We start from the raw sequence: 25,792 nt of genomic DNA on the forward strand, positions 1-25,792 counted from the left end.
CACATATCATAAGAAAACATGAAGTAGTATCGAAATATTGGTAGAAACGAATATATATACGTAAAATCAAACTACATGAATAACGTGAAAAAATTCACTATATTACCATATTTGAGGATTTTAACTTCAAATCATAGAGCGAGGTTTCGTATTATTTAGATCCAAGAAAAGACATATGACAATGTTGTTTGAAATACAAATGATAAAAATCAATGTGTTTTCATTAGAATTAACTAAAATGTTCCTGATTTTCCGTTTATATTACCGATGGAAGATGTACACGTAAAACCGCTCTAATCCGGCTGAAACGTCGATATATGCAATAAAAACAGAATTTCTCCCCTTTCCAATATCTTACTCAGTATTTTAACGAGAAACAAATAGTTGATTGAAAATTAAGTGTTTAAGGTTAATTTCTAATCAATTATGTGTTTGCATAATTTTTATCGTATTTTTAATGAATTAAGAGCAATAAACTGAAAGTTCACAAAAACGTGGAAAAACAGCAAAATATTGCCTAATTCGATGATATTTCGTTTATATCACATAAAGGAAAAGGGGATGATAAACGTCAAAATATTGCTGAATTCGATGATTTTTAGTACGAAGCAAAATGCAAGAAAACTTGCTTAAAATGCAATTTTATGCGAAAATCTGAGATTTGAAGGCCAAAGCACATATCGTGATACTACATGAAATAGTATCGAAATATTGGTAAAAATGAATATATATACGTAATATCAAACTACATGAAAAACGTGAAAAAAGTCATTATTATACCAAATTTGAGGATTTTAACTTCGAATCATAGAGCGACGTTTCGTATTTTTTAAACCCTAGAAAAAATGTATAAAGATGTTGCTTCCAATACAAATGATAAAAATCAATGTGTTTTCATTAGAATTAACTAAAATGTTCCTGATTTTCCGTTTATATTACCGATGGAAAATGTACACGTAAAACGGCTCTAATCCGACTGAAACGTCGATATATGCAATAAAAACAGAACTTCTCCCCTTTTCAATATCTTACTCAGTATTTTAACGAGAAACAAATAGATGATTGAAAATGAAGTATTTAAGGTAATTTTCTGATCAATTATGTGTTTGCATAATTTTTATCGTATATTTAACGAATTAATAACAATAAACTGAAAATTCACAAAAACGTGGAAAAACGGCAAAATATTGCCTAATTCGATGATATTTTGTTTAAATCACATAAAGGAAAAAGGGATGATAAACGTCAAAATATTGCTAAATTCGATGATTTTTAGTACAAAAGAAAATGCAAGAAAACTTGCTTAAAAATGCAAAATTTGAAAATTCTGAGATTTGAAGGCCAAATCACATATCGTAAGAAAACATGAAGTAGTATCGAAATATTGGTAGAAACGAATAAATATACGTAAAATCAAACTACATGAATAACGTGAAAAAAGTCACTATATTACCATATTTGAGGATTTTAACTTCAAATCATAGAGCGAGGTTTCGTATTATTTAGATCCAAGAAAAGACATATGACAATGTTGTTTGAAATACAAATGATAAAAATCAATGTGTTTTCATTAGAATTAACTAAAATGTTCCTGATTTTCCGTTTATATTACCGATGGAAGATGTACACGTAAAACCGCTCTAATCCGGCTGAAACGTCGATATATGCAATAAAAACAGAACTTCTCACCTTTCCAATATCTTACTCAGTATTTTAACGAGAAACAAATAGTTGATTGAAAATTAAGTGTTTAAGGTAAATTTCTAATCAATTATGTGTTTGCATAATTTTTATCGTATTTTTAATGAATTAGAGCAATAAACTGAAAGTTCACAAAAACGTGGAAAAACAGCAAAATATTGCCTAATTCGATGATATTTTGTTTATATCACATAAAGGAAAAGGGGATGATAAACGTCAAAATATTGCTGAATTCGATGATTTTTAGTACGAAGCAAAATGCAAGAAAACTTGCTTAAAATGCAATTTTATGCGAAAATCTGAGATTTGAAGGCCAAATCACATATCGTGATACTACATGAAATAGTATCGAAATATTGGTAAAAATGAATATATATACGTAATATCAAACTACATGAAAAACGTGAAAAAAGTCATTATTATACCAAATTTGAGGATTTTAACTTCGAATCATAGAGCGACGTTTCGTATTTTTTAGACCCTAGAAAAGACGTATAAAGATGTTGCTTCCAATACAAATGATAAAAATCAATGTGTTTTCATTAGAATTAACTAAAATGTTCCTGATTTTCCGTTTATATTACCGATGGAAAATGTACACGTAAAACGGCTCTAATCCGACTGAAACGTCGATATATGCAATAAAAACAGAACTTCTCCCCTTTTCAATATCTTACTCAGTATTTTAACGAGAAACAAATAGATGATTGAAAATGAAGTATTTAAGGTAATTTTCTGATCAATTATGTGTTTGCATAATTTTTATCGTATATTTATTGAATTAATAACAATAAACTGAAAATTCACAAAAACGTGGAAAAACGGCAAAATATTTCCTAATTCGATGATATTTTGTTTAAATCACATAAAGGAAAAAGGGATGATAAAGGTCAAAATATTGCTAAATTCGATGATTTTTAGTACAAAAGAAAATGCAAGAAAACTTGCTTAAAAATGCAAAATTTGAAAATTCTGAGATTTGAAGGCCAAATCACATATCATAAGAAAACATGAAGTAGTATCGAAATATTGGTAGAAACGAATATATATACGTAAAATCAAACTACATGAATAACGTGAAAAAATTCACTATATTACCATATTTGAGGATTTTAACTTCAAATCATAGAGCGAGGTTTCGTATTATTTAGATCCAAGAAAAGACATATGACAATGTTGTTTGAAATACAAATGATAAAAATCAATGTGTTTTCATTAGAATTAACTAAAATGTTCCTGATTTTCCGTTTATATTACCGATGGAAGATGTACACGTAAAACCGCTCTAATCCGGCTGAAACGTCGATATATGCAATAAAAACAGAATTTCTCCCCTTTCCAATATCTTACTCAGTATTTTAACGAGAAACAAATAGATGATTGAAAATGAAGTATTTAAGGTAATTTTCTGATCAATTATGTGTTTGCATAATTTTTATCGTATATTTAACGAATTAATAACAATAAACTGAAAATTCACAAAAACGTGGAAAAACGGCAAAATATTGCCTAATTCGATGATATTTTGTTTAAATCACATAAAGGAAAAAGGGATGATAAACGTCAAAATATTGCTAAATTCGATGATTTTTAGTACAAAAGAAAATGCAAGAAAACTTGCTTAAAAATGCAAAATTTGAAAATTCTGAGATTTGAAGGCCAAATCACATATCGTAAGAAAACATGAAGTAGTATCGAAATATTGGTAGAAACGAATAAATATACGTAAAATCAAACTACATGAATAACGTGAAAAAAGTCACTATATTACCATATTTGAGGATTTTAACTTCAAATCATAGAGCGAGGTTTCGTATTATTTAGATCCAAGAAAAGACATATGACAATGTTGTTTGAAATACAAATGATAAAAATCAATGTGTTTTCATTAGAATTAACTAAAATGTTCCTGATTTTCCGTTTATATTACCGATGGAAGATGTACACGTAAAACCGCTCTAATCCGGCTGAAACGTCGATATATGCAATAAAAACAGAACTTCTCACCTTTCCAATATCTTACTCAGTATTTTAACGAGAAACAAATAGTTGATTGAAAATTAAGTGTTTAAGGTAAATTTCTAATCAATTATGTGTTTGCATAATTTTTATCGTATTTTTAATGAATTAGAGCAATAAACTGAAAGTTCACAAAAACGTGGAAAAACAGCAAAATATTGCCTAATTCGATGATATTTTGTTTATATCACATAAAGGAAAAGGGGATGATAAACGTCAAAATATTGCTGAATTCGATGATTTTTAGTACGAAGCAAAATGCAAGAAAACTTGCTTAAAATGCAATTTTATGCGAAAATCTGAGATTTGAAGGCCAAATCACATATCGTGATACTACATGAAATAGTATCGAAATATTGGTAAAAATGAATATATATACGTAATATCAAACTACATGAAAAACGTGAAAAAAGTCATTATTATACCAAATTTGAGGATTTTAACTTCGAATCATAGAGCGACGTTTCGTATTTTTTAGACCCTAGAAAAGACGTATAAAGATGTTGCTTCCAATACAAATGATAAAAATCAATGTGTTTTCATTAGAATTAACTAAAATGTTCCTGATTTTCCGTTTATATTACCGATGGAAAATGTACACGTAAAACGGCTCTAATCCGACTGAAACGTCGATATATGCAATAAAAACAGAACTTCTCCCCTTTTCAATATCTTACTCAGTATTTTAACGAGAAACAAATAGATGATTGAAAATGAAGTATTTAAGGTAATTTTCTGATCAATTATGTGTTTGCATAATTTTTATCGTATATTTATTGAATTAATAACAATAAACTGAAAATTCACAAAAACGTGGAAAAACGGCAAAATATTTCCTAATTCGATGATATTTTGTTTAAATCACATAAAGGAAAAAGGGATGATAAAGGTCAAAATATTGCTAAATTCGATGATTTTTAGTACAAAAGAAAATGCAAGAAAACTTGCTTAAAAATGCAAAATTTGAAAATTCTGAGATTTGAAGGCCAAATCACATATCATAAGAAAACATGAAGTAGTATCGAAATATTGGTAGAAACGAATATATATACGTAAAATCAAACTACATGAATAACGTGAAAAAATTCACTATATTACCATATTTGAGGATTTTAACTTCAAATCATAGAGCGAGGTTTCGTATTATTTAGATCCAAGAAAAGACATATGACAATGTTGTTTGAAATACAAATGATAAAAATCAATGTGTTTTCATTAGAATTAACTAAAATGTTCCTGATTTTCCGTTTATATTACCGATGGAAGATGTACACGTAAAACCGCTCTAATCCGGCTGAAACGTCGATATATGCAATAAAAACAGAATTTCTCCCCTTTCCAATATCTTACTCAGTATTTTAACGAGAAACAAATAGTTGATTGAAAATTAAGTGTTTAAGGTTAATTTCTAATCAATTATGTGTTTGCATAATTTTTATCGTATTTTTAATGAATTAAGAGCAATAAACTGAAAGTTCACAAAAACGTGGAAAAACAGCAAAATATTGCCTAATTCGATGATATTTCGTTTATATCACATAAAGGAAAAGGGGATGATAAACGTCAAAATATTGCTGAATTCGATGATTTTTAGTACGAAGCAAAATGCAAGAAAACTTGCTTAAAATGCAATTTTATGCGAAAATCTGAGATTTGAAGGCCAAAGCACATATCGTGATACTACATGAAATAGTATCGAAATATTGGTAAAAATGAATATATATACGTAATATCAAACTACATGAAAAACGTGAAAAAAGTCATTATTATACCAAATTTGAGGATTTTAACTTCGAATCATAGAGCGACGTTTCGTATTTTTTAAACCCTAGAAAAAATGTATAAAGATGTTGCTTCCAATACAAATGATAAAAATCAATGTGTTTTCATTAGAATTAACTAAAATGTTCCTGATTTTCCGTTTATATTACCGATGGAAAATGTACACGTAAAACGGCTCTAATCCGACTGAAACGTCGATATATGCAATAAAAACAGAACTTCTCCCCTTTTCAATATCTTACTCAGTATTTTAACGAGAAACAAATAGATGATTGAAAATGAAGTATTTAAGGTAATTTTCTGATCAATTATGTGTTTGCATAATTTTTATCGTATATTTAACGAATTAATAACAATAAACTGAAAATTCACAAAAACGTGGAAAAACGGCAAAATATTGCCTAATTCGATGATATTTTGTTTAAATCACATAAAGGAAAAAGGGATGATAAACGTCAAAATATTGCTAAATTCGATGATTTTTAGTACAAAAGAAAATGCAAGAAAACTTGCTTAAAAATGCAAAATTTGAAAATTCTGAGATTTGAAGGCCAAATCACATATCGTAAGAAAACATGAAGTAGTATCGAAATATTGGTAGAAACGAATAAATATACGTAAAATCAAACTACATGAATAACGTGAAAAAAGTCACTATATTACCATATTTGAGGATTTTAACTTCAAATCATAGAGCGAGGTTTCGTATTATTTAGATCCAAGAAAAGACATATGACAATGTTGTTTGAAATACAAATGATAAAAATCAATGTGTTTTCATTAGAATTAACTAAAATGTTCCTGATTTTCCGTTTATATTACCGATGGAAGATGTACACGTAAAACCGCTCTAATCCGGCTGAAACGTCGATATATGCAATAAAAACAGAACTTCTCACCTTTCCAATATCTTACTCAGTATTTTAACGAGAAACAAATAGTTGATTGAAAATTAAGTGTTTAAGGTAAATTTCTAATCAATTATGTGTTTGCATAATTTTTATCGTATTTTTAATGAATTAGAGCAATAAACTGAAAGTTCACAAAAACGTGGAAAAACAGCAAAATATTGCCTAATTCGATGATATTTTGTTTATATCACATAAAGGAAAAGGGGATGATAAACGTCAAAATATTGCTGAATTCGATGATTTTTAGTACGAAGCAAAATGCAAGAAAACTTGCTTAAAATGCAATTTTATGCGAAAATCTGAGATTTGAAGGCCAAATCACATATCGTGATACTACATGAAATAGTATCGAAATATTGGTAAAAATGAATATATATACGTAATATCAAACTACATGAAAAACGTGAAAAAAGTCATTATTATACCAAATTTGAGGATTTTAACTTCGAATCATAGAGCGACGTTTCGTATTTTTTAGACCCTAGAAAAATGTATAAAGATGTTGCTTCCAATACAAATGATAAAAATCAATGTGTTTTCATTAGAATTAACTAAAATGTTCCTGATTTTCCGTTTATATTACCGATGGAAAATGTACACGTAAAAGGGCTCTAATCCGACTGAAACGTCGATATATGCAATAAAAACAGAACTTCTCCCCTTTTCAATATCTTACTCAGTATTTTAACGAGAAACAAATAGATGATTGAAAATGAAGTATTTAAGGTAATTTTCTGATCAATTATGTGTTTGCATAATTTTTATCGTATATTTATTGAATTAATAACAATAAACTGAAAATTCACAAAAACGTGGAAAAACGGCAAAATATTTCCTAATTCGATGATATTTTGTTTAAATCACATAAAGGAAAAAGGGATGATAAAGGTCAAAATATTGCTAAATTCGATGATTTTTAGTACAAAAGAAAATGCAAGAAAACTTGCTTAAAAATGCAAAATTTGAAAATTCTGAGATTTGAAGGCCAAATCACATATCATAAGAAAACATGAAGTAGTATCGAAATATTGGTAGAAACGAATATATATACGTAAAATCAAACTACATGAATAACGTGAAAAAATTCACTATATTACCATATTTGAGGATTTTAACTTCAAATCATAGAGCGAGGTTTCGTATTATTTAGATCCAAGAAAAGACATATGACAATGTTGTTTGAAATACAAATGATAAAAATCAATGTGTTTTCATTAGAATTAACTAAAATGTTCCTGATTTTCCGTTTATATTACCGATGGAAGATGTACACGTAAAACCGCTCTAATCCGGCTGAAACGTCGATATATGCAATAAAAACAGAATTTCTCCCCTTTCCAATATCTTACTCAGTATTTTAACGAGAAACAAATAGTTGATTGAAAATTAAGTGTTTAAGGTTAATTTCTAATCAATTATGTGTTTGCATAATTTTTATCGTATTTTTAATGAATTAAGAGCAATAAACTGAAAGTTCACAAAAACGTGGAAAAACAGCAAAATATTGCCTAATTCGATGATATTTCGTTTATATCACATAAAGGAAAAGGGGATGATAAACGTCAAAATATTGCTGAATTCGATGATTTTTAGTACGAAGCAAAATGCAAGAAAACTTGCTTAAAATGCAATTTTATGCGAAAATCTGAGATTTGAAGGCCAAAGCACATATCGTGATACTACATGAAATAGTATCGAAATATTGGTAAAAATGAATATATATACGTAATATCAAACTACATGAAAAACGTGAAAAAAGTCATTATTATACCAAATTTGAGGATTTTAACTTCGAATCATAGAGCGACGTTTCGTATTTTTTAAACCCTAGAAAAAATGTATAAAGATGTTGCTTCCAATACAAATGATAAAAATCAATGTGTTTTCATTAGAATTAACTAAAATGTTCCTGATTTTCCGTTTATATTACCGATGGAAGATGTACACGTAAAACGGCTCTAATCCGGCTGAAACGTCGATATATGCAATAAAAACAGAACTTCTCCCCTTTTCAATATCTTACTCAGTATTTTAACGAGAAACAAATAGATGATTGAAAATGAAGTATTTAAGGTAATTTTCTGATCAATTATGTGTTTGCATAATTTTTATCGTATATTTAACGAATTAATAACAATAAACTGAAAATTCACAAAAACGTGGAAAAACGGCAAAATATTGCCTAATTCGATGATATTTTGTTTAAATCACATAAAGGAAAAAGGGATGATAAACGTCGAAATATTGCTGAATTCGATGATTTTTAGTACGAAGCAAAATGCAAGAAAACTTGCTTAAAATGCAATTTTATGCGAAAATCTGAGATTTGAAGGCCAAAGCACATATCGTGATACTACATGAAATAGTATCGAAATATTGGTAAAAATGAATATATATACGTAATATCAAACTACATGAAAAACGTGAAAAAAGTCATTATTATACCAAATTTGAGGATTTTAACTTCGAATCATAGAGCGACGTTTCGTATTTTTTAGACCCTAGAAAAGACGTATAAAGATGTTGCTTCCAATACAAATGATAAAAATCAATGTGTTTTCATTAGAATTAACTAAAATGTTCCTGATTTTCCGTTTATATTACCGATGGAAGATGTACACGTAAAACGGCTCTAATCCGGCTGAAACGTCGATATATGCAATAAAAACAGAACTTCTCCCCTTTTCAATATCTTACTCAGTATTTTAACGAGAAACAAATAGATGATTGAAAATGAAGTATTTAAGGTAATTTTCTGATCAATTATGTGTTTGCATAATTTTTATCGTATATTTAATGAATTAATAACAAAAAACTGAAAATTCACAAAAACGTGGAAAAACGGCAAAATATTGCCTAATTCGATGATATTTTGTTTAAATCACATAAAGGAAAAAGGGATGATAAAGGTCAAAATATTGCTAAATTCGATGATTTTTAGTACAAAAGAAAATGCAAGAAAACTTGCTTAAAAATGCAAAATTTGAAAATTCTGAGATTTGAAGGCCAAATCACATATCGTGAGAAAACATGAAGTAGTATAGAAATATTGGTAAAACGAATATATATACGTAAAATCAAACTACATGAATAACGTGAAAAAAGTCACTATATTACCATATTTGAGGATTTTAACTTCAAATCATAGAGCGAGGTTTCGTATTATTTAGATCCAAGAAAAGACATATGACAATGTTGTTTGAAATACAAATGATAAAAATCAATGTGTTTTCAATAGAATTAACTAAAATGTTCCTGATTTTCCGTTTATATTACCGATAGAAGATGTACACGTAAAACCGCTCTAATCCGGCTGAAACGTCGAAATATGCAATAAAAACAGAACTTCTCCCCTTTCCAATATCTTACTCAGTATTTTAACGAGAAACAAATAGTTGATTGAAAATTAAGTGTTTAAGGTTAATTTCTAATCAATTATGTGTTTGCATAATTTTTATCGTATTTTTAATGAATTAGTAGCAATAAACTGAAAGTTCACAAAAACGTGGAAAAACAGCAAAATATTGCCTAATTCGATGATATTTTGTTTATATCACATAAAGGAAAAGGGGATGATAAACGTCAAAATATTGCTGAATTCGATGATTTTTAGTACGAAGCAAAATGCAAGAAAACTTGCTTAAAATGCAATTTTATGCGAAAATCTGAGATTTGAAGGCCAAAGCACATATCGTGATACTACATGAAATAGTATCGAAATATTGGTAAAAATGAATATATATACGTAATATCAAACTACATGAAAAACGTGAAAAAAGTCATTATTATACCAAATTTGAGGATTTTAACTTCGAATCATAGAGCGACGTTTCGTATTTTTTAGACCCTAGAAAAATGTATAAAGATGTTGCTTCCAATACAAATGATAAAAATCAATGTGTTTTCATTAGAATTAACTAAAATGTTCCTGATTTTCCGTTTATATTACCGATGGAAAATGTACACGTAAAACGGCTCTAATCCGACTGAAACGTCGATATATGCAATAAAAACAGAACTTCTCCCCTTTTCAATATCTTACTCAGTATTTTAACGAGAAACAAATAGATGATTGAAAATGAAGTATTTAAGGTAATTTTCTGATCAATTATGTGTTTGCATAATTTTTATCGTATATTTATTGAATTAATAACAATAAACTGAAAATTCACAAAAACGTGGAAAAACGGCAAAATATTTCCTAATTCGATGATATTTTGTTTAAATCACATAAAGGAAAAAGGGATGATAAAGGTCAAAATATTGCTAAATTCGATGATTTTTAGTACAAAAGAAAATGCAAGAAAACTTGCTTAAAAATGCAAAATTTGAAAATTCTGAGATTTGAAGGCCAAATCACATATCATAAGAAAACATGAAGTCGTATCGAAATATTGGTAGAAACGAATATATATACGTAAAATCAAACTACATGAATAACGTGAAAAAATTCACTATATTACCATATTTGAGGATTTTAACTTCAAATCATAGAGCGAGGTTTCGTATTATTTAGATCCAAGAAAAGACATATGACAATGTTGTTTGAAATACAAATGATAAAAATCAATGTGTTTTCATTAGAATTAACTAAAATGTTCCTGATTTTCCGTTTATATTACCGATGGAAGATGTACACGTAAAACCGCTCTAATCCGGCTGAAACGTCGATATATGCAATAAAAACAGAATTTCTCCCCTTTCCAATATCTTACTCAGTATTTTAACGAGAAACAAATAGTTGATTGAAAATTAAGTGTTTAAGGTTAATTTCTAATCAATTATGTGTTTGCATAATTTTTATCGTATTTTTAATGAATTAAGAGCAATAAACTGAAAGTTCACAAAAACGTGGAAAAACAGCAAAATATTGCCTAATTCGATGATATTTCGTTTATATCACATAAAGGAAAAGGGGATGATAAACGTCAAAATATTGCTGAATTCGATGATTTTTAGTACGAAGCAAAATGCAAGAAAACTTGCTTAAAATGCAATTTTATGCGAAAATCTGAGATTTGAAGGCCAAAGCACATATCGTGATACTACATGAAATAGTATCGAAATATTGGTAAAAATGAATATATATACGTAATATCAAACTACATGAAAAACGTGAAAAAAGTCATTATTATACCAAATTTGAGGATTTTAACTTCGAATCATAGAGCGACGTTTCGTATTTTTTAAACCCTAGAAAAAATGTATAAAGATGTTGCTTCCAATACAAATGATAAAAATCAATGTGTTTTCATTAGAATTAACTAAAATGTTCCTGATTTTCCGTTTATATTACCGATGGAAGATGTACACGTAAAACGGCTCTAATCCGGCTGAAACGTCGATATATGCAATAAAAACAGAACTTCTCCCCTTTTCAATATCTTACTCAGTATTTTAACGAGAAACAAATAGATGATTGAAAATGAAGTATTTAAGGTAATTTTCTGATCAATTATGTGTTTGCATAATTTTTATCGTATATTTAACGAATTAATAACAATAAACTGAAAATTCACAAAAACGTGGAAAAACGGCAAAATATTGCCTAATTCGATGATATTTTGTTTAAATCACATAAAGGAAAAAGGGATGATAAACGTCAAAATATTGCTAAATTCGATGATTTTTAGTACAAAAGAAAATGCAAGAAAACTTGCTTAAAAATGCAAAATTTGAAAATTCTGAGATTTGAAGGCCAAATCACATATCGTAAGAAAACATGAAGTAGTATCGAAATATTGGTAGAAACGAATAAATATACGTAAAATCAAACTACATGAATAACGTGAAAAAAGTCACTATATTACCATATTTGAGGATTTTAACTTCAAATCATAGAGCGAGGTTTCGTATTATTTAGATCCAAGAAAAGACATATGACAATGTTGTTTGAAATACAAATGATAAAAATCAATGTGTTTTCATTAGAATTAACTAAAATGTTCCTGATTTTCCGTTTATATTACCGATGGAAGATGTACACGTAAAACCGCTCTAATCCGGCTGAAACGTCGATATATGCAATAAAAACAGAACTTCTCCCCTTTCCAATATCTTACTAAGTATTTTAACGAGAAACAAATAGTTGATTGAAAATTAAGTGTTTAAGGTAAATTTCTAATCAATTATGTGTTTGCATAATTTTTATCGTATTTTTAATGAATTAGAGCAATAAACTGAAAGTTCACAAAAACGTGGAAAAACAGCAAAATATTGCCTAATTCGATGATATTTTGTTTATATCACATAAAGGAAAAGGGGATGATAAACGTCAAAATATTGCTGAATTCGATGATTTTTAGTACGAAGCAAAATGCAAGAAAACTTGCTTAAAATGCAATTTTATGCGAAAATCTGAGATTTGAAGGCCAAATCACATATCGTGATACTACATGAAATAGTATCGAAATATTGGTAAAAATGAATATATATACGTAATATCAAACTACATGAAAAACGTGAAAAAAGTCATTATTATACCAAATTTGAGGATTTTAACTTCGAATCATAGAGCGACGTTTCGTATTTTTTAGACACTAGAAAAGACGTATAAAGATGTTGCTTCCAATACAAATGATAAAAATCAATGTGTTTTCATTAGAATTAACTAAAATGTTCCTGATTTTCCGTTTATATTACCGATGGAAGATGTACACGTAAAACGGCTCTAATCCGGCTGAAACGTCGATATATGCAATAAAAACAGAACTTCTCCCCTTTTCAATATCTTACTCAGTATTTTAACGAGAAACAAATAGATGATTGAAAATGAAGTATTTAAGGTAATTTTCTGATCAATTATATGTTTGCATAATTTTTATCGTATATTTAATGAATTAATAACAAAAAACTGAAAATTCACAAAAACGTGGAAAAACGGCAAAATATTGCTTAATTCGATGATATTTTGTTTAAATCACATAAAGGAAAAAGGGATGATAAAGGTCAAAATATTGCTAAATTCGATGATTTTTAGTACAAAAGAAAATGCAAGAAAACTTGCTTAAAAATGCAAAATTTGAAAATTCTGAGATTTGAAGGCCAAATCACATATCGTGAGAAAACATGAAGTAGTATAGAAATATTGGTAAAACGAATATATATACGTAAAATCAAACTACATGAATAACGTGAAAAAAGTCACTATATTACCATATTTGAGGATTTTAACTTCAAATCATAGAGCGAGGTTTCGTATTATTTAGATCCAAGAAAAGACATATGACAATGTTGTTTGAAATACAAATGATAAAAATCAATGTGTTTTCATTAGAATTTACTAAAATGTTCCTGATTTTCCGTTTATATTACCGATGGAAGATGTACACGTAAAACCGCTCTAATCCGGCTGAAACGTCGATATATGCAATAAAAACAGAACTTCTCCCCTTTCCAATATCTTACTCAGTATTTTAACAAGAAGCAAATACTTGATTCAAAATTAAGTGTTTAAGATTAATTTCTAATCAATTATGTGTTTGCATAATTTTTATCGTATTTTTAATGAATTAGGAGCAATAAACTGAAAGTTCAAAAAAACGTGGAAAAACAGCAAAATATTGCCTAATTCGATGATATTTTGTTTATATCACATAAAGGAAAAGGGGATGATAAACGTCAAAATATTGCTGAATTCGATGATTTTTAGTACGAAGCAAAATGCAAGAAAACTTGCTTAAAATGCAATTTTATGCGAAAATCTGAGATTTGAAGGCCAAAGCACATATCGTGATACTACATGAAATAGTATCGAAATATTGGTAAAAATGAATATATATACGTAATATCAAACTACATGAAAAACGTGAAAAAAGTCATTATTATACCAAATTTGAGGATTTTAACTTCGAATCATAGAGCGACGTTTCGTATTTTTTAGACCCTAGAAAAGACGTATAAAGATGTTGCTTCCAATACAAATGATAAAAATCAATGTGTTTTCATTAGAATTAACTAAAATGTTCCTGATTTTCCGTTTATATTACCGATGGAAGATGTACACGTAAAACGGCTCTAATCCGGCTGAAACGTCGATATATGCAATAAAAACAGAACTTCTCCCCTTTTCAATATCTTACTCAGTATTTTAACGAGAAACAAATAGATGATTGAAAATGAAGTATTTAAGGTAATTTTCTGATCAATTATGTGTTTGCATAATTTTTATCGTATATTTAATGAATTAATAACAAAAAACTGAAAATTCACAAAAACGTGGAAAAACGGCAAAATATTGCCTAATTCGATGATATTTTGTTTAAATCACATAAAGGAAAAAGGGATGATAAAGGTCAAAATATTGCTAAATTCGATGATTTTTAGTACAAAAGAAAATGCAAGAAAACTTGCTTAAAAATGCAAAATTTGAAAATTCTGAGATTTGAAGGCCAAATCACATATCGTGAGAAAACATGAAGTAGTATAGAAATATTGGTAAAACGAATATATATACGTAAAATCAAACTACATGAATAACGTGAAAAAAGTCACTATATTACCATATTTGAGGATTTTAACTTCAAATCATAGAGCGAGGTTTCGTATTATTTAGATCCAAGAAAAGACATATGACAATGTTGTTTGAAATACAAATGATAAAAATCAATGTGTTTTCAATAGAATTAACTAAAATGTTCCTGATTTTCCGTTTATATTACCGATAGAAGATGTACACGTAAAACCGCTCTAATCCGGCTGAAACGTCGAAATATGCAATAAAAACAGAACTTCTCCCCTTTCCAATATCTTACTCAGTATTTTAACGAGAAACAAATAGTTGATTGAAAATTAAGTGTTTAAGGTTAATTTCTAATCAATTATGTGTTTGCATAATTTTTATCGTATTTTTAATGAATTAGGAGCAATAAACTGAAAGTTCACAAAAACGTGGAAAAACAGCAAAATATTGCCTAATTCGATGATATTTTGTTTATATCACATAAAGGAAAAGGGGATGATAAACGTCAAAATATTGCTGAATTCGATGATTTTTAGTACGAAGCAAAATGCAAGAAAACTTGCTTAAAATGCAATTTTATGCGAAAATCTGAGATTTGAAGACCAAAGCACATATCGTGATACTACATGAAATAGTATCGAAATATTGGTAAAAATGAATATATATACGTAATATCAAACTACATGAAAAACGTGAAAAAAGTCATTATTATACCAAATTTGAGGATTTTAACTTCGAATCATAGAGCGACGTTTCGTATTTTTTAGACCCTAGAAAAATGTATAAAGATGTTGCTTCCAATACAAATGATAAAAATCAATGTGTTTTCATTAGAATTAACTAAAATGTTCCTGATTTTCCGTTTATATTACCGATGGAAAATGTACACGTAAAACGGCTCTAATCCGACTGAAACGTCGATATATGCAATAAAAACAGAACTTCTCCCCTTTTCAATATCTTACTCAGTATTTTAACGAGAAACAAATAGATGATTGAAAATGAAGTATTTAAGGTAATTTTCTGATCAATTATGTGTTTGCATAATTTTTATCGTATATTTATTGAATTAATAACAATAAACTGAAAATTCACAAAAACGTGGAAAAACGGCAAAATATTTCCTAATTCGATGATATTTTGTTTAAATCACATAAAGGAAAAAGGGATGATAAAGGTCAAAATATTGCTAAATTCGATGATTTTTAGTACAAAAGAAAATGCAAGAAAACTTGCTTAAAAATGCAAAATTTGAAAATTCTGAGATTTGAAGGCCAAATCACATATCATAAGAAAACATGAAGTAGTATCGAAATATTGGTAGAAACGAATATATATACGTAAAATCAAACTACATGAATAACGTGAAAAAATTCACTATATTACCATATTTGAGGATTTTAACTTTAAATCATAGAGCGAGGTTTCGTATTATTTAGATCCAAGAAAAGACATATGACAATGTTGTTTGAAATACAAATGATAAAAATCAATGTGTTTTCATTAGAATTAACTAAAATGTTCCTGATTTTCCGTTTATATTACCGATGGAAGATGTACACGTAAAACCGCTCTAATCCGGCTGAAACGTCGATATATGCAATAAAAACAGAATTTCTCCCCTTTCCAATATCTTACTCAGTATTTTAACGAGAAACAAATAGTTGATTGAAAATTAAGTGTTTAAGGTTAATTTCTAATCAATTATGTGTTTGCATATTTTTTATCGTATTTTTAATGAATTAAGAGCAATAAACTGAAAGTTCACAAAAACGTGGAAAAACAGCAAAATATTGCCTAATTCGATGATATTTCGTTTATATCACATAAAGGAAAAGGGGATGATAAACGTCAAAATATTGCTGAATTCGATGATTTTTAGTACGAAGCAAAATGCAAGAAAACTTGCTTAAAATGCAATTTTATGCGAAAATCTGAGATTTGAAGGCCAAATCACATATCGTGATACTACATGAAATAGTATCGAAATATTGGTAAAAATGAATATATATACGTAATATCAAACTACATGAAAAACGTGAAAAAAGTCATTATTATACCAAATTTGAGGATTTTAACTTCGAATCATAGAGCGACGTTTCGTATTTTTTAGACCCTAGAAAAGACGTATAAAGATGTTGCTTCCAATACAAATGATAAAAATCAATGTGTTTTCATTAGAATTAACTAAAATGTTCCTGATTTTCCGTTTATATTACCGATGGAAGATGTACACGTAAAACGGCTCTAATCCGGCTGAAACGTCGATATATGCAATAAAAACAGAACTTCTCCCCTTTTCAATATCTTACTCAGTATTTTAACGAGAAACAAATAGATGATTGAAAATGAAGTATTTAAGGTAATTTTCTGATCAATTATATGTTTGCATAATTTTTATCGTATATTTAATGAATTAATAACAAAAAACTGAAAATTCACAAAAACGTGGAAAAACGGCAAAATATTGCTTAATTCGATGATATTTTGTTTAAATCACATAAAGGAAAAAGGGATGATAAAGGTCAAAATATTGCTAAATTCGATGATTTTTAGTACAAAAGAAAATGCAAGAAAACTTGCTTAAAAATGCAAAATTTGAAAATTCTGAGATTTGAAGGCCAAATCACATATCGTGAGAAAACATGAAGTAGTATAGAAATATTGGTAAAACGAATATATATACGTAAAATCAAACTACATGAATAACGTGAAAAAAGTCACTATATTACCATATTTGAGGATTTTAACTTCAAATCATAGAGCGAGGTTTCGTATTATTTAGATCCAAGAAAAGACATATGACAATGTTGTTTGAAATACAAATGATAAAAATCAATGTGTTTTCATTAGAATTAACTAAAATGTTCCTGATTTTCCGTTTATATTACCGATGGAAGATGTACACGTAAAACCGCTCTAATCCGGCTGAAACGTCGATATATGCAATAAAAACAGAACTTCTCCCCTTTCCAATATCTTACTCAGTATTTTAACGAGAAACAAATAGTTGATTCAAAATTAAGTGTTTAAGATTAATTTCTAATCAATTATGTGTTTGCATAATTTTTATCGTATTTTTAATGAATTAGGAGCAATAAACTGAAAGTTCAAAAAAACGTGGAAAAACAGCAAAATATTGCCTAATTCGATGATATTTTGTTTATATCACATAAAGGAAAAGGGGATGATAAACGTCAAAATATTGCTGAATTCGATGATTTTTAGTACGAAGCAAAATGCAAGAAAACTTGCTTAAAATGCAATTTTATGCGAAAATCTGAGATTTGAAGGCCAAAGCACATATCGTGATACTACATGAAATAGTATCGAAATATTGGTAAAAATGAATATATATACGTAATATCAAACTACATGAAAAACGTGAAAAAAGTCATTATTATACCAAATTTGAGGATTTTAACTTCGAATCATAGAGCGACGTTTCGTATTTTTTAGACCCTAGAAAAGACGTATAAAGATGTTGCTTCCAATACAAATGATAAAAATCAATGTGTTTTCATTAGAATTAACTAAAATGTTCCTGATTTTCCGTTTATATTACCGATGGAAGATGTACACGTAAAACGGCTCTAATCCGGCTGAAACGTCGATATATGCAATAAAAACAGAACTTCTCCCCTTTTCAATATCTTACTCAGTATTTTAACGAGAAACAAATAGATGATTGAAAATGAAGTATTTAAGGTAATTTTCTGATCAATTATGTGTTTGCATAATTTTTATCGTATATTTAATGAATTAATAACAAAAAACTGAAAATTCACAAAAACATGGAAAAACGGCAAAATATTGCCTAATTCGATGATATTTTGTTTAAATCACATAAAGGAAAAAGGGATGATAAAGGTCAAAATATTGCTAAATTCGATGATTTTTAGTACAAAAGAAAATGCAAGAAAACTTGCTTAAAAATGCAAAATTTGAAAATTCTGAGATTTGAAGGCCAAATCACATATCGTGAGAAAACATGAAGTAGTATAGAAATATTGGTAGAAACGAATAAATATACGTAAAATCAAAGTCTTGAGCCTCTGCATCACTCTCTGAGTCTCTACATCCCTCTCTTAAGCCTCTGCATCATTCTCTTCAGCCTGAGCCAAATTCTGGCTCTCTGCACGTATTCGCTGTTTGAAATTACGACATTTTACAATGAAAACATGACAATTATTGAAAGCGGCAATAGATCACATTTTGCCAAAACCCTCCATGCAGTTTTCAATATATCCCAAATATCCCAAATTCGACGCTTGAGCCATATTTTGGAGCCAAATTCGGGCTCTCTGCACGTATTAGCAGTTTGAAATTATTTCATTTTCTAATTTCTAATTTTTTCTAACATCCCAAATTCGACCAATGAGAATTATTTTGGAGCTAAATGCTGGCTGTCTGAACGTATTCGCAGTAAAATGTGATCCATCGCTGCTCTCAGTAGGTGGCATATTTTCGGTAAAAAAATTCGTAATTTCAAACTGCAAATACGTGCAGAGAGCCAGAATTTGGCTCCAAAATACGGCTCAAGGGTCGAATTTGGAATGTTTGGGATAATTTCATAACTGCAGAGAGGGTTTCGTCAAAATGTGATCTATCGCTGCTTTCAGTAATTGGCATATTTTCGGTATAAAAAGTCGAAATTTCAAACAACGAATACATGCAGAAAGCCAAAATTTGGCTCCAAAATATGGCTCAAGGGTCAAACTTGGAATGTTTGGGATATTTTGAAAACTGCAGGGATGGCTTGTGAATAATGTGATCCATCGCTGCACTCTGTAATTGGCATATTTTCGGTATAAAATGTCATAATTTCAAACTACTAATACGTGCAGAGAGCCCGAATTTTGCTCCAAATTATGGCTCAAGCGTCGAATTTGGGATGTTTGGGATATATTTAAAACTGCAAAGAGGGTTTGGGCAAAATGTGATCCATTGCCGCTTTCAGTAATTGTCATGTTTTCGTTATAAAATGTCGCAATTTCAAACAGCGAATACGTGCAGAGAGGCAGAATTTTGCTCCAAAATATAGCTCATGGGTCGAATTTGGGATGTTTGGGATATTTTGCAAACTGCCGGGAGGTTTGGGCAAAATGTGACCCATCGCTGCTTTCAGTAATTGGCTTATTTTCAAGCGTCAAATTTGGGATGTTTGGGATAAAAAGTCATAATTTCGAACTGCGAATACATGCAGAGAGCCAGAATTTAGCTCCAAAATAATTCTCAAGGGTCGAATTTGGGATGATTGGGATATTTTGAAAACTACATTGATGGTTTGGGCAAAATGTGATCCATCGCCGCTCTCAGTAATTGCCATATTTTCCCTATAAAAACTCGTAATTTCAAACTGCGAATACGTGCAGAGAGCCAGAATTTGGCTCCAAAATATAGGTCATGGGTCGAATTTGGGATGTTTGGAATATTATGAAAATTGCAGGGGAGTTTGGGCAAAGTGTGACCCATCGTCGCAATCAGTAATTGGCATATTTTCGGTAGAAAATGAAATAATTTCAAACTGCGAATACGTGCAGAGAGCCCGAATTTGGCTCCAAAATATGGCTCAAGCGTCGAATTTCGAATGTTTGGGATATTTTGAAAACTGCAGGGAGGGTTTGGGCAAAATGTGATCCATCGCCGTTTTCAGTAATTGTCATGTTTTCGGTATAAAAAGTCGTAATTTCAAACTGCGAATACTCGCAGAAAGCCTGATTTTGGCTCCAAAATATGGCTCAAAGGTCGAATTTGGGATGTTTGGGATATTTTGCAAACTGCCAGGGAGTTTGAGCAAAATGAGACCCATCGCTGTTTTCAGTAGTTGGCATATTTTCAAGCGTCAAATTTGGGAAGTTTGGGATAAAGAGTCGTAATTTCAAACTGCGAATACGTGCAGAGAGCCAGAATTTAGCTCCAAAATAATTCTCAAGGTTCAAATTTAGGATGTTTGGAATATTTTGAAAATTGCAGGGAAGGTTGGGGGCAAAATTTGATCCATCGCCGCTCTCAGTAATTGGCATATTTTCGGTATAAAAAGTCGTAAACTGAAACTGCGAATACGTGCAGAGAGCCAGAATTTGACTCCAAAACATGACTCAAGGGTCGAATTTGGGATGTTTGGGATAATTTGATAACTGCAAAGAGGGTTTCGTCAAAATGTGATCCATCGCTGCTTTCAGTAATTGGCATATTTTCGGTATAAAAAGTCGTAATTTCAAACAACGAATACATGCAGAAAGCCAAAATTTGGCTCCAAAATATGGCTCAAGGGTCAAACTTGGGATGTTTGGGATATTTTGAAAACAGCAGGGATGGCTTGGGCAAAATGTGATCCATCGCTGCACTCAGTAATTGGCATATTTTCGGTATAAAATGTCATAATTTCAAACTGCTAATACGTGCAGAGAGCCCGAATTTTCCTCCAAATTATGACTCAAGCGTCGAATTTGGGATGTTTGGGATATATTTAAAACTGCAGGGAGGGTTTGGGCAAAATGTGATCCATTGCCGCTTTCAGTAATTGTCATGTTTTCGTTATAAATTGTCATAATTTATAACAGCGTATACGTGCAGAGTGCCATAATTTGGCTCCAAAATATAGCTCATGGGTCGAATTTGGGATGTTTGGGATATTTTGCAAACTGCCGGGGGGTTTGGGCAAAATGTGACCCATCGCTGCTTTCAGTAATTAGCTAATTTTCAAGCGTCATATTTGGGATGTTTGGGATAAAAATTCATAATTTCAAACTGCAAATACATGCAGAGAGCCAGAATTTAGCTCAAAAATAATTCTCATCCCAAATTCGACCTTTGAGCCATATTTTGGAGCCAAAATCAGGCTTTCTGCGAGTATTCGCAGTTTGAAATTACGATATCTTGCATATATCGACGTTTGAGCCGGATTAGAGCCGTTTTACGTGTACATCTTCCATCGGTAATATAAACGGAAAATCAGGAACATTTTAGTTAATTCTAATGAAAACACATTGATTTTTATCATTTGTATTTGAAACAACATTGTCATATGTCTTTTCTTGGATCTAAATAATACGAAACCCTCTTATGTGCGAATATGTAAATAATACGTAAATAAATAATAATACGTAATAAATAATACGTAATAATACTTATATGTAAATAATACGAAACCCATCCCTCTTATGTGCCTCTGCATCCCTCACTTGAGCCTCTGCATCCCTCTCCGGAGCCTCTGCATCCCTCTCTTGGGCCTCTGCATCCGTCTCTTGAGCCTCTGCATCCCTCTCTTAAGCCTCTGCATCAATCTCTTAAGCCTCTCCATCACTCTCTTAACCCTCTGAATCACTCTCTTGAGCATCTGCATCACTCTCTTGAGCCCCTGCATCCATCTCTCAAGCATCTGCATCACTCTCCTGAGCCTCTGCGTCACCCTTTTAAGCCTCTGCATTACTCTCTTGAGCCTCTGCACTCCTCTCCTAAGCCTCTGCCTCACTCTCTTAAGCCTCTGCATCACTCTATTGAGCCTCTGCATCCCTCTCTTGAGCCTCTGCATCACTGTCTTCAGCCTCCTCATCCCTCTCTTGAGCCTCTGCAACACGCTCTTCAGCCTCTGCATCACTCTCTTAAGCCTCCGAATCCCTCCCTTGAGTCCTCTGCACAACTCTCTCGAGCCTCTGCAAAACTCTCTTGATCCTCTGCATCACTCTCTTGAGCCTCTGCATCACTCTCTTGATCGTCTGCATCACTCTCTTGAACCTCTGCATCTCTCTCTTGAGCCTCTCTATCACTCTCTTGAGCCTCTGCATCCCTCTATTGAACTCCTGCATCCCTCTCATGAGACTCTACATCCCTCTCTTGAGCCTTTGCATGACTCTCTTAAGCCGCTGCATCCCTCTCTTGAGCCTCTGCATTACTCTCAAGAGCCTCTGCATCCCTCTCTTCTGCCTCTGCATCCCTCACTTGAGCCTCTGCATCCCTCTCTAGAGCCCCTGCATCCCTCAGTTGAGCCTCTGCATCCCTCTCTTGAGCCTCTGCATCCCTCTCTTAAACCTCTGAATCACTCTCTTAACCCTCTGCATCACTCTCGTAAGCCTCTGAATCACTCTCTTGAGCCTCTGCATCCTTTTCTTGAGCCTCTGCATCACATTCTTGAGCCTCTGCATCACTCCCATGAGCCTCTACATCCCTCTCTTGAGCCTCTGCATCCCTCTCTTAAGCCTCTGCATCACTCTCTTGAGCCTCTGCATCACTCTCTTGAGCCTCTGCATCACTCTCTTGAGCCTCTGCAACCCTCTCTTAAGCCTCTGCATCCCTCTCTTAAGCCTCTGCAAGACTCTCTTCAGCCTCTGCAAGACTCTCTTCAGCCTCTGCATCGCTCTCTTAAGCCTCTTCATCCCTCTCTTGATCATCTGCATCACTCTCGTAAGCCTCTGCATCACCCTCTTGAGCCTCTGCATAACTCTCTTGAGCCTCTGCATCACTCTCTTGAGCCTCTGCATCCCTCTCTTGAGCCTCTGCAACACTCTCTTCAGGCTCTGCATCACTCTCTTAAGCCTCTAAATCCCTCTCATGAGGCCTCTGAATCACTGTCTCGAGCCTCTGCATCACGCTCTTGATCCTGTGCATCTCTCTCTTGAGCCTCTGCTTCGCTCTCTTGAGCCTCTGTGTCACTCTCTAGAGCCTTTGCATCACTCCCGTCAGCCTCTGCATCACTCTCTTAAGCCTCTGCTTCCCTCTCTCGATCCTCTGCTTCGCTCTCTTGAGCCTCTGTGTCACTCTCTAGAGCCTTTGCATCACTCCCGTCAGCCTCTGCATCACTTTCTTAAGCCTCTGCTTCCCTCTCTCGATCCTCTGCTTCACTCTCTTGAGCTTTTGCACCACTCTCTTGATCCTCTGCATCACTCTCTTGAGCCTCTGCATCCTTCAGTTGAGCCTCTGCATTCCTCTCTTGAACCTCTGCATCCCTCTCTTAAACTTCTGCATCACTCTCTTAAGCCTCTGCATCACTCTCGTAACCCTCTGAATCACTCTTTTGAGCCTCTGCATCCCTCTCTTGAGCCTCTGCATCACTCTCTTCAGCCTCTGCATCCCTTTCTTGAGCATCTGCATCACTCTCTTGAGCCTCTGCATCACTCTCATGAGCCTCTACATCCCTCTCTTGAGCCCCTGCATCCCTCTCTTAAGCCTCTGCATCACTCTCTTGAGCCTCTGCATCACTCTCTTGAGCCTCTGCATCACTCTCTTGAGCCTCTGCATCCCTCTCTTAAGCCTCTGCAACACTCTCTTCAGCCTTTGCATCACACTCTTAAGCCTCTGCATCCATCTCTTGATCATCTGCATCACTCTCGTAAGTGACTTTTTGACTTTTGAAAAGTGACTTTTTTCACGTTATTCATGTAGTTTGATTTTCCGTATATATATTCGTTTTTACCAATATTTTGATACTACTTCATGTTTTCTCACGATATGTGATTTGGCCTTCAAATCTCAGAATTTTCAAATTTTGCATTTCTAAGCAAGTTTTCTTGCATTTTCTTTTGTACTAAAAATCATCGAATTTAGCAATATTTTGACCTTTATCATCCCCTTTTCCTTTATGTGATTTAAACAAAATATCATCGAATTAGGCAATATTTTGCCGTTTTTCCACGTTTTTGTGAATTTTCAGTTTATTGTTATTAATTCATTAAATATACGATAAAAATTAAGCAAACACATAATTGATGAGAAAATAACCTTAAATACTTCATTTTCAATCATCTATTTGTTTCTCGTTAAAATACTGAGTAAGATATTGAAAAGGGGAGAAGTTCTGTTTTTATTGCATATATCGACGTTTGAGCCGGATTAGAGCCGTTTTACGTGTACATCTTCCATCGGTAATATAAACGGAAAATCAGGAACATTTTAGTTAATTCTAATGAAAACACATTGATTTTTATCATTTGTATTTGAAACAACATTGTCATATGTCTTTTCTTGGATCTAAATAATACGAAACCCTCTTATGTGCGAATATGTAAATAATACGTAAATAAATAATAATACGTAATAAATAATACGTAATAATACTTATATGTAAATAATACGAAACCCATCCCTCTTATGTGCCTCTGCATCCCTCACTTGAGCCTCTGCATCCCTCTCCGGAGCCTCTGCATCCCTCTCTTGGGCCTCTGCATCCGTCTCTTGAGCCTCTGCATCCCTCTCTTAAGCCTCTGCATCACTCTCTTAAGCCTCTCCATCACTCTCTTAACCCTCTGAATCACTCTCTTGAGCATCTGCATCACTCTCTTGAGCCCCTGCATCCATCTCTCAAGCATCTGCATCACTCTCCTGAGCCTCTGCGTCACCCTTTTAAGCCTCTGCATTACTCTCTTGAGCCTCTGCACTCCTCTCCTAAGCCTCTGCCTCACTCTCTTAAGCCTCTGCATCACTCTATTGAGCCTCTGCATCCCTCTCTTGAGCCTCTGCATCACTGTCTTCAGCCTCCTCATCCCTCTCTTGAGCCTCTGCAACACGCTCTTCAGCCTCTGCATCACTCTCTTAAGCCTCCGAATCCCTCCCTTGAGTCCTCTGCACAACTCTCTCGAGCCTCTGCAAAACTCTCTTGATCCTCTGCATCACTCTCTTGAGCCTCTGCATCACTCTCTTGATCGTCTGCATCACTCTCTTGAACTTCTGCATCTCTCTCTTGAGCCTCTCTATCACTCTCTTGAGCCTCTGCATCCCTCTATTGAACTCCTGCATCCCTCTCATGAGACTCTACATCCCTCTCTTGAGCCTTTGCATGACTCTCTTAAGCCGCTGCATCCCTCTCTTGAGCCTCTGCATTACTCTCAAGAGCCTCTGCATCCCTCTCTTCTGCCTCTGCATCCCTCACTTGAGCCTCTGCATCCCTCTCTAGAGCCTCTGCATCCCTCAGTTGAGCCTC

Source organism: Procambarus clarkii, chromosome 2 (genome assembly GCF_040958095.1).
Source record: "Procambarus clarkii isolate CNS0578487 chromosome 2, FALCON_Pclarkii_2.0, whole genome shotgun sequence".
NCBI lineage: Eukaryota > Metazoa > Arthropoda > Malacostraca > Decapoda > Cambaridae > Procambarus > Procambarus clarkii.